Source organism: Crocodylus porosus, unplaced genomic scaffold, assembly GCF_001723895.1.
Source record: "Crocodylus porosus isolate Cpor-Errol unplaced genomic scaffold, CroPor_comp1, whole genome shotgun sequence".
Taxonomy (NCBI): Eukaryota; Metazoa; Chordata; order Crocodylia; family Crocodylidae; genus Crocodylus; species Crocodylus porosus.
In genome coordinates, this window is record NW_017728925.1 from 9,147,484 (window position 1) to 9,158,029 (window position 10,546).

Sequence of the window (10,546 nt, forward strand, 5' to 3'; positions counted from 1 at the left end):
TGACCCCAGCTGACTTCCTGCCCTTTGGGCAGGGGGCTGGACTCGATGATCTCCTGAGGTCCCTTCCAGCCCTAATGTCTATGAAATCTATGAAATCTATGAGGAATGGTGTGTTAAAAATGTTGAGTGTTATAACCGTCTGATCATCATGTGGTTAGGGGTGACAGGTCAGGGGTTTTGGGGTGGGGGGTGAGAGGACTGAGTCCTGTGTTACCTGCACCATTTAAAAACTGAGAATGAGTTAGCGCAGGGGCGGGCAATTATTTCCGGCAGAGAGCTGCTTACTGAGTTTTGGCAAGCCATCGAGTGCCGCATGACAGGCAGCCAGGGGCAGATAAATATTAATTTTCTAAATTTTTTAAGGGCCCCGCAGGCCAGATAGAATAGCCTGGTGGGCAGCATCTGGCCCATGGGCTGTGTTTTGCCCAAGTCTGCCACTTGACATGGCATGGCTATGGGGTGCACTATATCAGCTAGTGCATAGCATAACAGGGAAGATGCTTTATATCTCCTCATGCATATGACATATTGACTGGTATGAATATTAAGAAAATATTAATATTTTCAGTATTATTATCAGGTTTTGAAGAAGTAAAGTATGACGTACTCCTACTCCCCTCCACTTGATTAAATTAATTCAATACTTGTTATGATGAATGCACATCTGGTCTACTTGCTAATTAACAAAACACTATTTAAACCATTCAGAGCAAGGTAATTATAATGAAACAATGAGAAACAGGAAGAGACAAAAGGAACTAGTTCTTCAATTTAAAAACTGCTTAAAAGGAGTTAACATGACAGATCAAAGGAACTCCAGGGGGAACAATATAGGAGGAGAAAAGCAGACTGGACAGAAAACTTCAGCCGAAGTTGACAAAAGATAAATTTAGCTTATTTACAAAGAAAATCTTAAGGCTGGTGAGGTCAGTTTGCCAGTGGAAAAGTTTGATGATGCGCGAGTGAGACGTTCTGTATTATGAGAGCTTGTCTTGGCGTTAAATCACTAGCTATTCACTGAAATACTGGAAGAATGATTAGTGTCGTTGTTTCTTGTTGTTTTGGGGTATAAAACTTGGCCCTGATATAAAGCTGTTCAGGCAGTTACAAGACCCTCGTTGACTCCCAGAGGCTTTTCAAGGGTGAAGGAGGGAGCGATCAAACCTACAAATTGATAACTGGATCTTTAACTGTTGCCACTGGGACTTGCAAATGAGTAGCACACTCCACAGCTAAAAAGATCATAATGCACAGGGGCCAAATCCTTCACTCAGTTCCTCCCTTGCTAAATCTGAAGCAACTCTGCAGAAATCAACTGCATTTATATGAGCGGTAATGGTAAGCCGGATTCTCCACATGGAGAGTTATAATTTCCTCGCCCTGTAATGAAACTCGCGTGAGAAGTCCTGCTCGCAGCCCATAAGGAACTGTAAGAAAATGATCACAGTGAGACTGGGAACATTTTTTGGCTGGGGTTAACACATAATAGGGATGTTGCACATGTTTGGTTTTTTCCTAATGTTTTAGTTTGGTAATGTAAGCCAAAGCACCGCTTGTTAAAAAAAAGGCATTATGAGATGATCAGTGCATCTAGTTACTTATTCCTATTTACCAATATGCAAGACTAGGCATCTCTGAAAACTCTGAACCAAATTTTCGGCTGGGATCAGCATTTGCAGCTCTACTGGAACCAGAGGAGCGCTCCGTTTCCGGAAGAAAGTAGATCTGGCATTTGTTGAAGCCCCCTGAACACATGTTAACAGACAATATAACCTAAACCTAGTAGCTGGTTTAGGAGTCTCCCAACAACCTTTGGTAAAAGAAAAAAAATCTCCCTCTACTAACTCCTTCAAGTAAGAATGTAGATACCTCGAAGCAGGAGAATTCAGAAAGTCCCTTTTAAAAACTGATTTGACATTATAGTAATAGTGACCCTATTATCTAGGATTAAACAGCAAGATATTTTTGACTGGAAAATCATAACTGAAAAAATGGTTTCTTGTTCCATCCTTAATCACATTGGAGAGATCCTAATCATGCAGCAGACATCAAATTACTCCCGTTGGCTGCCATGACTTTTCAGCCTAAGCTGCTTCCAAGAATTACTGAGCCGCATGGGATCTGATCCAGGTGTATAACTGAGTAGGATTTGCTTTTGGCTGAGAAACTACCTTCTCGGACATAGGAGATGGGATCAGGGAACCTAATGCTCTGATTATTGCTTAAATGAAAGAGTTTATAATTCATACAGAACAGATAGACATGCCCTGGAGACTTGACATTGGGGGGCAAAGAACAAATCCTGCACCGAAAGAGCTTCCCTTTAATGGAACAACCGGCTTGGGAGGGGTATAGGTTGGAGTGGCTTTATGCTAGTAAAAATCTTATTGAAGTCAGGGCATGATCCAAAGCCTGTTGAAGTCAATGAGAGTCTTTCTGTTGAGTCCCTAATTTCCTTTGGATGCGATATCTACATCAGAAGAGCAACAGCAGTGCTGATAAATTAGTTTATATTTTATCTGACTTGCTAAAGTGTTAACCATTTCTATTTCTGAAGTGTTCAGCCTAAACCATAGAGATGCTGAGTGTCTTGAACTGACTTCATTTGCAGTAGTGTGTAATCAGTACTGTTCATAACCAAGCCATTCTATCCAAGCAAATACAGTATCTGTTTTATCATAGTACAATGACCAATGAGCTTTTGTCCCCTGCTGGCAGCTCCTGCGGTGAAATCACTTCTTAATGAATAGCATGCTATACAATTAGGTTTAAATTAAAAAAAAAATTAAAAATCTTCCATAAAATCAGTTTCAATCACTTCATTTTATTTCACGCTCCCCCCGGGAGAAGGGATTTATTTCACTGTTGGGTATATAAATATTGACTTGATTTTTTGGAATTGGAGGAATAGACACACAACCAGGTCTCTTATTAGTCCTTATCCAAACATCAGTAAATACTCCCTTTCTGTAATGGCCCCAGTTTGAAGAACTTTACCAAATGCTATTGCTGGGGAAGTGGCAGGAGAGGGAGCACGCAGAAGTGAAGAGGTTTATTTGCTGTAAGGAGAAAGGCCTATTAGTTTTGATGAAGATGTGTAAATTCTCACTTAACACAGAGGGCATTCTGGCACAGGATCTCACTGTAAAATGAGCCATGCTTCCTTTTCATACATGGATAATGCAACAATGCAAGACAAAGAATGAAAATCTAGCACTGTTTTGCTTAAAGTGATTCAGATCAAGCCAATCCAATGCATTATACAGCAGTGTAACTGCCTACTGGATGCCAGAAAATATGGCTGAACTTGGTGGTTAATATCAAATGTCTTAGCATGCAATTTTGCAGCCGGCTGTAAAGTAACAGATCCTAAATGAACTACACATCTTTGTGCTGAAAGTCCATGGAGGATATAAGGGCTGGCTGGGAAATAAGTTCGAACCTCATCCTGAAGATCAGAAGTATTGCTACTAACGCTAACATTTAGCTCAGGTACAGTGCTTTTTATGTGTAAATGGTGAAGGTGTTTACCCAAAGGATAATCACTATCATCATTTTCATTTTATAGATAGGGAAGATGGAGCACAAAGGTGTTGATGTTAGGTCTTCATGCCCATGCAGCAGATTAGTGTCACAACTAGGAACAGTCGCCATGCCTTCTGACTCTCCAGCTACCGCCCTGTCTATTGGATCTCACTGCTTCATGACAGAAAACATTGCAATTAAGAAGCCAAATGGATACCTTATGTTTCAAGTCAACTGACTGCAATTAACTTTTCATCCGGATGTCATTTGGATTTTCTCAAAATTCCCTTCTTTTTTTGGTCAAAACTATTTCATGATTTTTTTTGTTTTTTGCATGAAAAAAAAAACCTAACCATTTTTGCAGATTGTTTTGGTGAACCTGAAACTGTGTTTCTTTGGTTAACAATCTATTTTAATGAAAATTTTCTCCCAGCTCTATTTCAATGGGCATTGGATCAGGTCCTAGCATCTCACCTGGGTCAAGATCTTGCAATGGTTTTGGGGTGGGTGGACAACTCTCATTGTGGCTGTCTACTTGAAGAGTAGTTCTCCTACAGGCAGGTCCTCAAACTTGGCTGCTTGATACTGCATGGTTTTCTTTGAAGCATCTCTAGAAGGACACGATTGTTCTGGTCCCAGTGGCTTATCTCATTCAAGTGAGTGTGCAAACTGGATGGTAATAAATAGGATTATATTATGCTTTAGCATGAACAGTAATACTTATTTCTTTTCCACCTTCTACCATTTAAAACAGTCAGCTCTTCCCTTGATAGGAAGTATAACCCCACCAGTTATCCCTTTTGTACAGGAATATATTTTATTCGGAGCTAAATAAAAGTACCTGGGTTAGTTCTTTTATCTTCAAAGATGCCCTTGGAGCATAACTGCTCCAGGAAGAAAATATGCTAAATTTCTGTAGAAAAAGATTGCTTTACTTGAATAGTACCCAACACAGACATTGATTAGTTCCCACCCAATCGGTGTCCTGTAATCAAATGCTACAGTCATTTGACAACAGCCCTTGGTGTTTGCTGACACATTTCCACGTTGACCTAGCAAACCTTCAGGACTGTGGACGAATTATCAGTTTATGTGAACAACACTTCAGTACCCTACACTTGTTTCAATGAGAGAAGGAAACATGGGTTGTGGTGTCCCTCTATTCATTTCAGAATGTCGTTTAGGATCGTTCTAACTAGCCTTGTCAGGATACGATTTTTATGGGTAAACAGTGAACGTTGTTTTTACCTCACTCACAGACCAACAAAAAAATATTGCCGTCGTTAATAACCAAAATTTATAAGGGGATGTATGAAAAATGATGGCTGACGGAGTATGTGATGATGGGGTAGCAGTCCTAGAGAACTGTGTGGACTATAGTCCGACTGCAACTCCCAGAAACCCCCGGGGACTGGGAACACGAGAAGGCGAAGTGACAAAGCAGATGAGGGAGCCATGGGGGAGTGGAGTGGGCCTGGTGGCAGCTGGCGGCAGACCGACAAGAGTCGTGTTTGTCGCAGCAGGCGCTTACACTGCACAAGCCTGAAACTTTCAATCGATAAAAATCAAAATAAATGCTTAAAGACAAACATTGATTTTATCAATCAAAATTATTAAAAAATAAAAAATGGAATTCTGCCAAGCCTCGGTTTGAATAATGATTGGTTTTAGAGTCCAGAGTTTCAAAGCTGGAACTGCCCTAAAGCAAGGAAATGGGGAGATTTAAACTCCCCAGCCCAGGCCTCTACACCCTGAGCTACAGAGCCATGCCAAATGCAAGAAGTAGGCCCTGCTGGGCTTTGAACCCAGGAGCTCCTGTTTACGAGGCAGGTGCTTTACCTGGCACGTGGTAAAGAGGGGCAGGAAAGCTTCATTTAACAACTTGCCCAGAGGATGGACCCGCTACAGTATGTTCTGCTTTCCAGTAGTGCCCAATACCATCACTCTCCAGAAGAAACCTAAGCTCAGGTGGATGATTTGAACCTATGTCAGAAACAGCTGTCAATGCAACAAAGGGATATATCTGATAGCAGACAGCCTATATACTCATCTAAACATACCATTGTGTTGTCTGGCATGACCTGAGTTGTCCATCTAAGGTGCTTCTTGTTTGTAGCATGGGTTGGCCAACACATATTAAAGCAAAGCCATGAAATTACAATGCAGCTCTTCAAAGTCTTAATAGAAGTGCACAACAAAGCCGTGACCAGCCACCTGTGTTTCCTTAGGGAAAGGAGGCTTGGATGTGTTTCACTGCACTGTGATTTATTTCCATTCCAATGGAAAAAGGCCACGTTAATAATTAACAGGGATTCCAGTCCGCTAGCGACTGCCGTGCTGTCCGGCCCAGTGTGATGCGGCATAGCAGGAATGCACACAAAATCCGTCCTTGCCAGACATGGCATCTCATCAGCGATGGTCAAGAAACAATGGCCCTTAGTGTTCCAGCAAAGAATGTAAAACTTGCTACATCAAATGACTGCATGAGTTCAAACGTGTCACCGCTAGCCTGTGGAACTGCCAGGCCAACTGGAAGGCACAAAATAGGGTATAATTTGTCAAAAAGGCGGCAGAGGGAGGAAAAAAACCACCGGGCAGTAACTCAGATCCATATATGGCTCCTAGCTTACTGTGCAGCTCCTGTATAATCAAAGTTGTCCCTGAGGCACTGTTAATGCGACGCATGCTAGTAGCACATAACAGCACTCTGCACCTCTCAAAAGGGGTTGAACAATGATGCTGGGTATTAAAAAATAGGACTTCATAAGCAATGTTTTGCTCTTTATTCTGAAGAAACCCAAAGCCCTGGATCACACGATGTCATGACGGAAACTAAAAAAGGAGGAAGGAGCATGGGAGTTTTCCTTAAAATATGCAAGTGTTGGCTAAAAATCGATGCCAGGACCTGAATTCTGCACTCAGTTAGACCCCAGTCTTGCAGTGAGCTGATCATAGGCAGTGCCCTCCGCACATGCAAGGTGTCCACTGAAGAACAGCTTGTTTCAGGGTGGCGGCCACTGTGTGTCATTCGGGGAAGAACTTGGTCCATAAACTCTACAGTGAACTCATCAGGACCAGAGCCATTGAAAATGGAAGCTATCAAGCATGCAACTAATGCAGGAGTTTGAAAATCCCAAGGATGGCTGGCTCTAATGAGTGAATCAGTAACACGCAGAAGTGGGTTGCGATAGCATGTGGAACAACAGGCCAGATTCACCACTTGGAGTAAGGAGCGGCACCTGCATTATGGAGATGTGCCTACTTACTCCAGCAGTGAAGCTGGCCCAACATTTTAGAGAGTAATAAAGGAGTGAATGGATCATCCCCCCATCCACCGGCTATAAAGGCTGAGCTCCAGACAGCTGGGGCCTGGTTATCCCATCAGCGTTGGGCATACTCCTCCTGTGAAGCTACTGCACAAAACAGTGAATGACTTTGGCCCCTCAATGTAATAAAGCAATAGCTGGAGAGAGTGGATTGAAGCCCGACGGTGTATAATTGTAAAAACCACACTTGCTGCTCCTTTAGTGACGGCATGATCCATAGCAAAGGCAACAGAAGCTGCTGTGGTAAAACTTAGTGGGGCATATTTTGGTCCCTGTTACAAATGAAAAAATGAAGCTTTTTCTGGTGCTAATGTATCTCTCCCTGGGTTTACCGATGCCTGCTTAGCAACTGTGCTGTACTGTGGATAAAGGACCCTGGGCACCAAATCCTGCAATGACTTGAGCCCCGTGTTAATCCAATTGACTTCAGGGGCCTTAAATCAGCCACTGAAGGAGGTGAAATGGGATGAAGAACGTCTCACCTCTCTGTAGAGGACTCAAATCCAGCCCAGGTTGGCAGAGACCAAAACTAGCTTCCCTGCTCACAACTGTTTAGTGACATGTATGAAATAGAGACCTACATGCACGGATGCAGGATGAAAGTCCCAGTGGAAACAGGTCTAATTCACTACTCCAGGGGGACTGTATGTACTGCACTCACGAGCTAGAAGGATTGTCTATAGAGTAGGGAGGAGACTTCCATCCCAGTGGCTTATTCAATCCTTCCTTTGTGCTGGTCTTGCCAAGGTAGCATATAGGGAGAGCAGCTATGTTCCAGGGTAGTAGTATTTTTTATGCAAAATTTTGTGCAAGCCACTGAACAACCGTCAAAAGGGGCAACAAATGTATCTACACTGGGCTGCATTGGAACCATCAGCCAAGAGGAGCTGAAAGGCTCTTTCTACGACCTCACCTTGTTCTGTGGGATGATGCATGACACAGACTTTTCCTGGGCCTCAGATTTTAGGCTGCCCCCATGCCTTTTGCCTGGTCACACTGCAGATTTAAATCTGAAGAAGGCACTTATCTAAGCTGGAGCTACGCATCTTTATTGTGTGAATTTCAGGGGCAGTAAGTGGTTCAGGACACCATTCAGAATCTGGTCTGAGAGGAGTGACGCAGGTTAAAATGACTGCACCGGGATTCAGCAGGGACCAGGTCTTAGGACTGAGCCAAACTGGAGAAGGGCACGTCAGGGTTAGCTGCTGGAATTCAAGTTCTGCCTTGAGTTGGACATTGCTGGTTGTAGAGCAGAGCAGCAATGCAAATCTTTCCATTGCTCCTGGGCTCCTTCTCTCTCAATCTTCCAAGAGAAACAAGGTTATGACATTTATTATCTTAATAAACACCTTGATGCTTAACCAGATTCCAGGGTATAGCTCCAAAGGAGAAGTGAGGATTAATTTTCCTGGAAGATAACTAAATATGGACAAATATTTTAAATAGGGTGCTTATTCCCCCTGTAATGACGTTTCTTTTTTGAAGGGACACTTTTTTCCAAAATCCAATGCACTCCTCACTGTTTACAGTGTTGTGTGGTGGGTGGGCGATGGTATTTTTTCCCTTCCCTATTTTTTCCTTAGCTCAGCTAGTGAAACGAGAATGGCCCATTTCAGTTTGGCTTTGGGTGAGGTTCAGTTTCTCATGCTCCCCCACCCTGCTAATGAACGTGAGTTAACAATACGGCATTATAAAACCTTTGTAAGTGGCTTTCATTGAAATTTGGGAAACAGGAACCTGTAAAATGTATTTCCATGCTAATTATGCAATGTGTTTCGCTTGTTTATTTGTTTTGCTTCTTTTTAAAGAACAATTTCTACACTCCAAACCTGAATTTACATGGCATTCGGTATTGCTGACGTGGCACGGGTTCTTATTTTGTGTGAAATAATTCACTTCTTCTAACTTCTAAGAAATCAGTCCTGGGAATGCATTCATAATCCCCATCCTACAGATGCTTTATATTTATGCTTAGCTTGATCTTCTGGGAGTTCAAATATTTTATTCAGGCACGTATGTGTAAGATTCTGCAGATCAGGGCCTGAGCCGGTTTCATTTCTGGTTCTAGAGCAGGGGCAGGCAATTATTTTGGGCGGAGGGCTGCTTACTGAGTTTTGGCAAGCCATCGAGGGCCACATGACAGGCAGCCCAAGGCAGATAAATATTAATTTTCTAAATTTTTTAGGGGCCCTGCAGGCCAGATAGAGTGGCCTGACAGGTCGCATCCAGCCCCCGGGCTGCATTTTGCCCACCCCTGTCCTAGGGAAACTGCTGTGGCGCTGAAGAGTTGGGAATGGCTCCATTTTAATAACATGCAAATCATATATGTGCATATGCTTCTACTTCCACTGCTCTTCAATACTTTTTCTCCTCTCTTGCTCTGTCTCTTTGATAGGCTACCTCCCCACCTGGGCTGAAACGCCACCTTTTGTTCTTTTCCTGATGGTGGATTTCTTGGACCGGGAAGGTTTCGTAGAATTGACGCTGACTGGTTTTGGAAGGGTTATATATGCAAATACAGGGCAGGAAGGGGAAGGGTGTGTTTTATGCTTTAAAGACCTCTCAGTGACTAAGAACATAACCCTGATCCCAAAACTTAAAACAGGTCCCTGCACGAATGCTGCAATCGACCTGCGCTAATGAAATTGCATTGGGTTAAGGCTGAACTTGCTCATTTCTTCCCAATTATCCAGATGTAGAGGCGCATGCACATACTTCTGTTTGCATGTCTGTACATTTCTCTTAGTCACATATACCATCTCCTCTACCTTGTGTACAAGAACAAAGAAATGTGAAATCATCCAACTTATCCAGCAAGTAGCTGGATCCACTGTGCTTGTGATTTTTCATTGCTCAGGACTTTATCCCATGAAACAAACAAGGAAATTAAATGCCAAGACTTCAGAGGAAAGGTATTCTAGGTTTTTTATGCCTACAGAAGTTGGATGAGGCCAAAGCAAGATTCCAAGAAGCAACCGTAGCTCCGCCAAAGTGCAGGCAGACATTAAGGAGGAAAAGTCCAAAACAATGTGTTGGAATATGGTGGGGAAAGGATGAGTTATGGCAGAAACCATGGTTTTGGGCCACACGATGAGGTCTTTATTTAAGCAAAGCTTCCATCACCTGATTATGGTCCCTGGAACCCAGCACCTGGCATTTCCTGACCTGCACGCAGTGTCACGTGTCTCCTACAAACCCGCCATTCAGCCACCCTGCAAGCAGGCCGCCCATCCCTGATGGAAACACTGTTGGGGCTGACTATTTTCAAAGGATCCGACCACCCCGAACAGCCACCCGGCAGCTGTGAGTTGGGCCGCTCTGCAAGACCCTCCTGAGGGTATCACCCAAGGAGTTTGGAAAAGGGCAGCGGCAGACAGCTCCGCATCCTGCAGGACCTGCCCGGTGCTGTACAGCTGGCGGTAGGAGGCATCCCATCTTCTGTGCTGAGCCATCACCGGTAGCTGCTTTCTAGCAGAACTGAGATGTGTGCCGGTGCCCTCCCTCCCCCCGCCCTTCGGGAGCCCCTGTCCCTGCCCCCCGGCCGGCCGCAGCCTGGACCTGCCCCCGGGAGGCCGGTCCTCAGCCGACTGTTTGCTGAAACCGGACACCTGGCGCCCTGCAGCCAACGCAGAGTCCCCGGCCGCCGCTATTTAAAAGCACCGGGGCAGCCCTTACGATTTCCCCCCGCTCTGCGC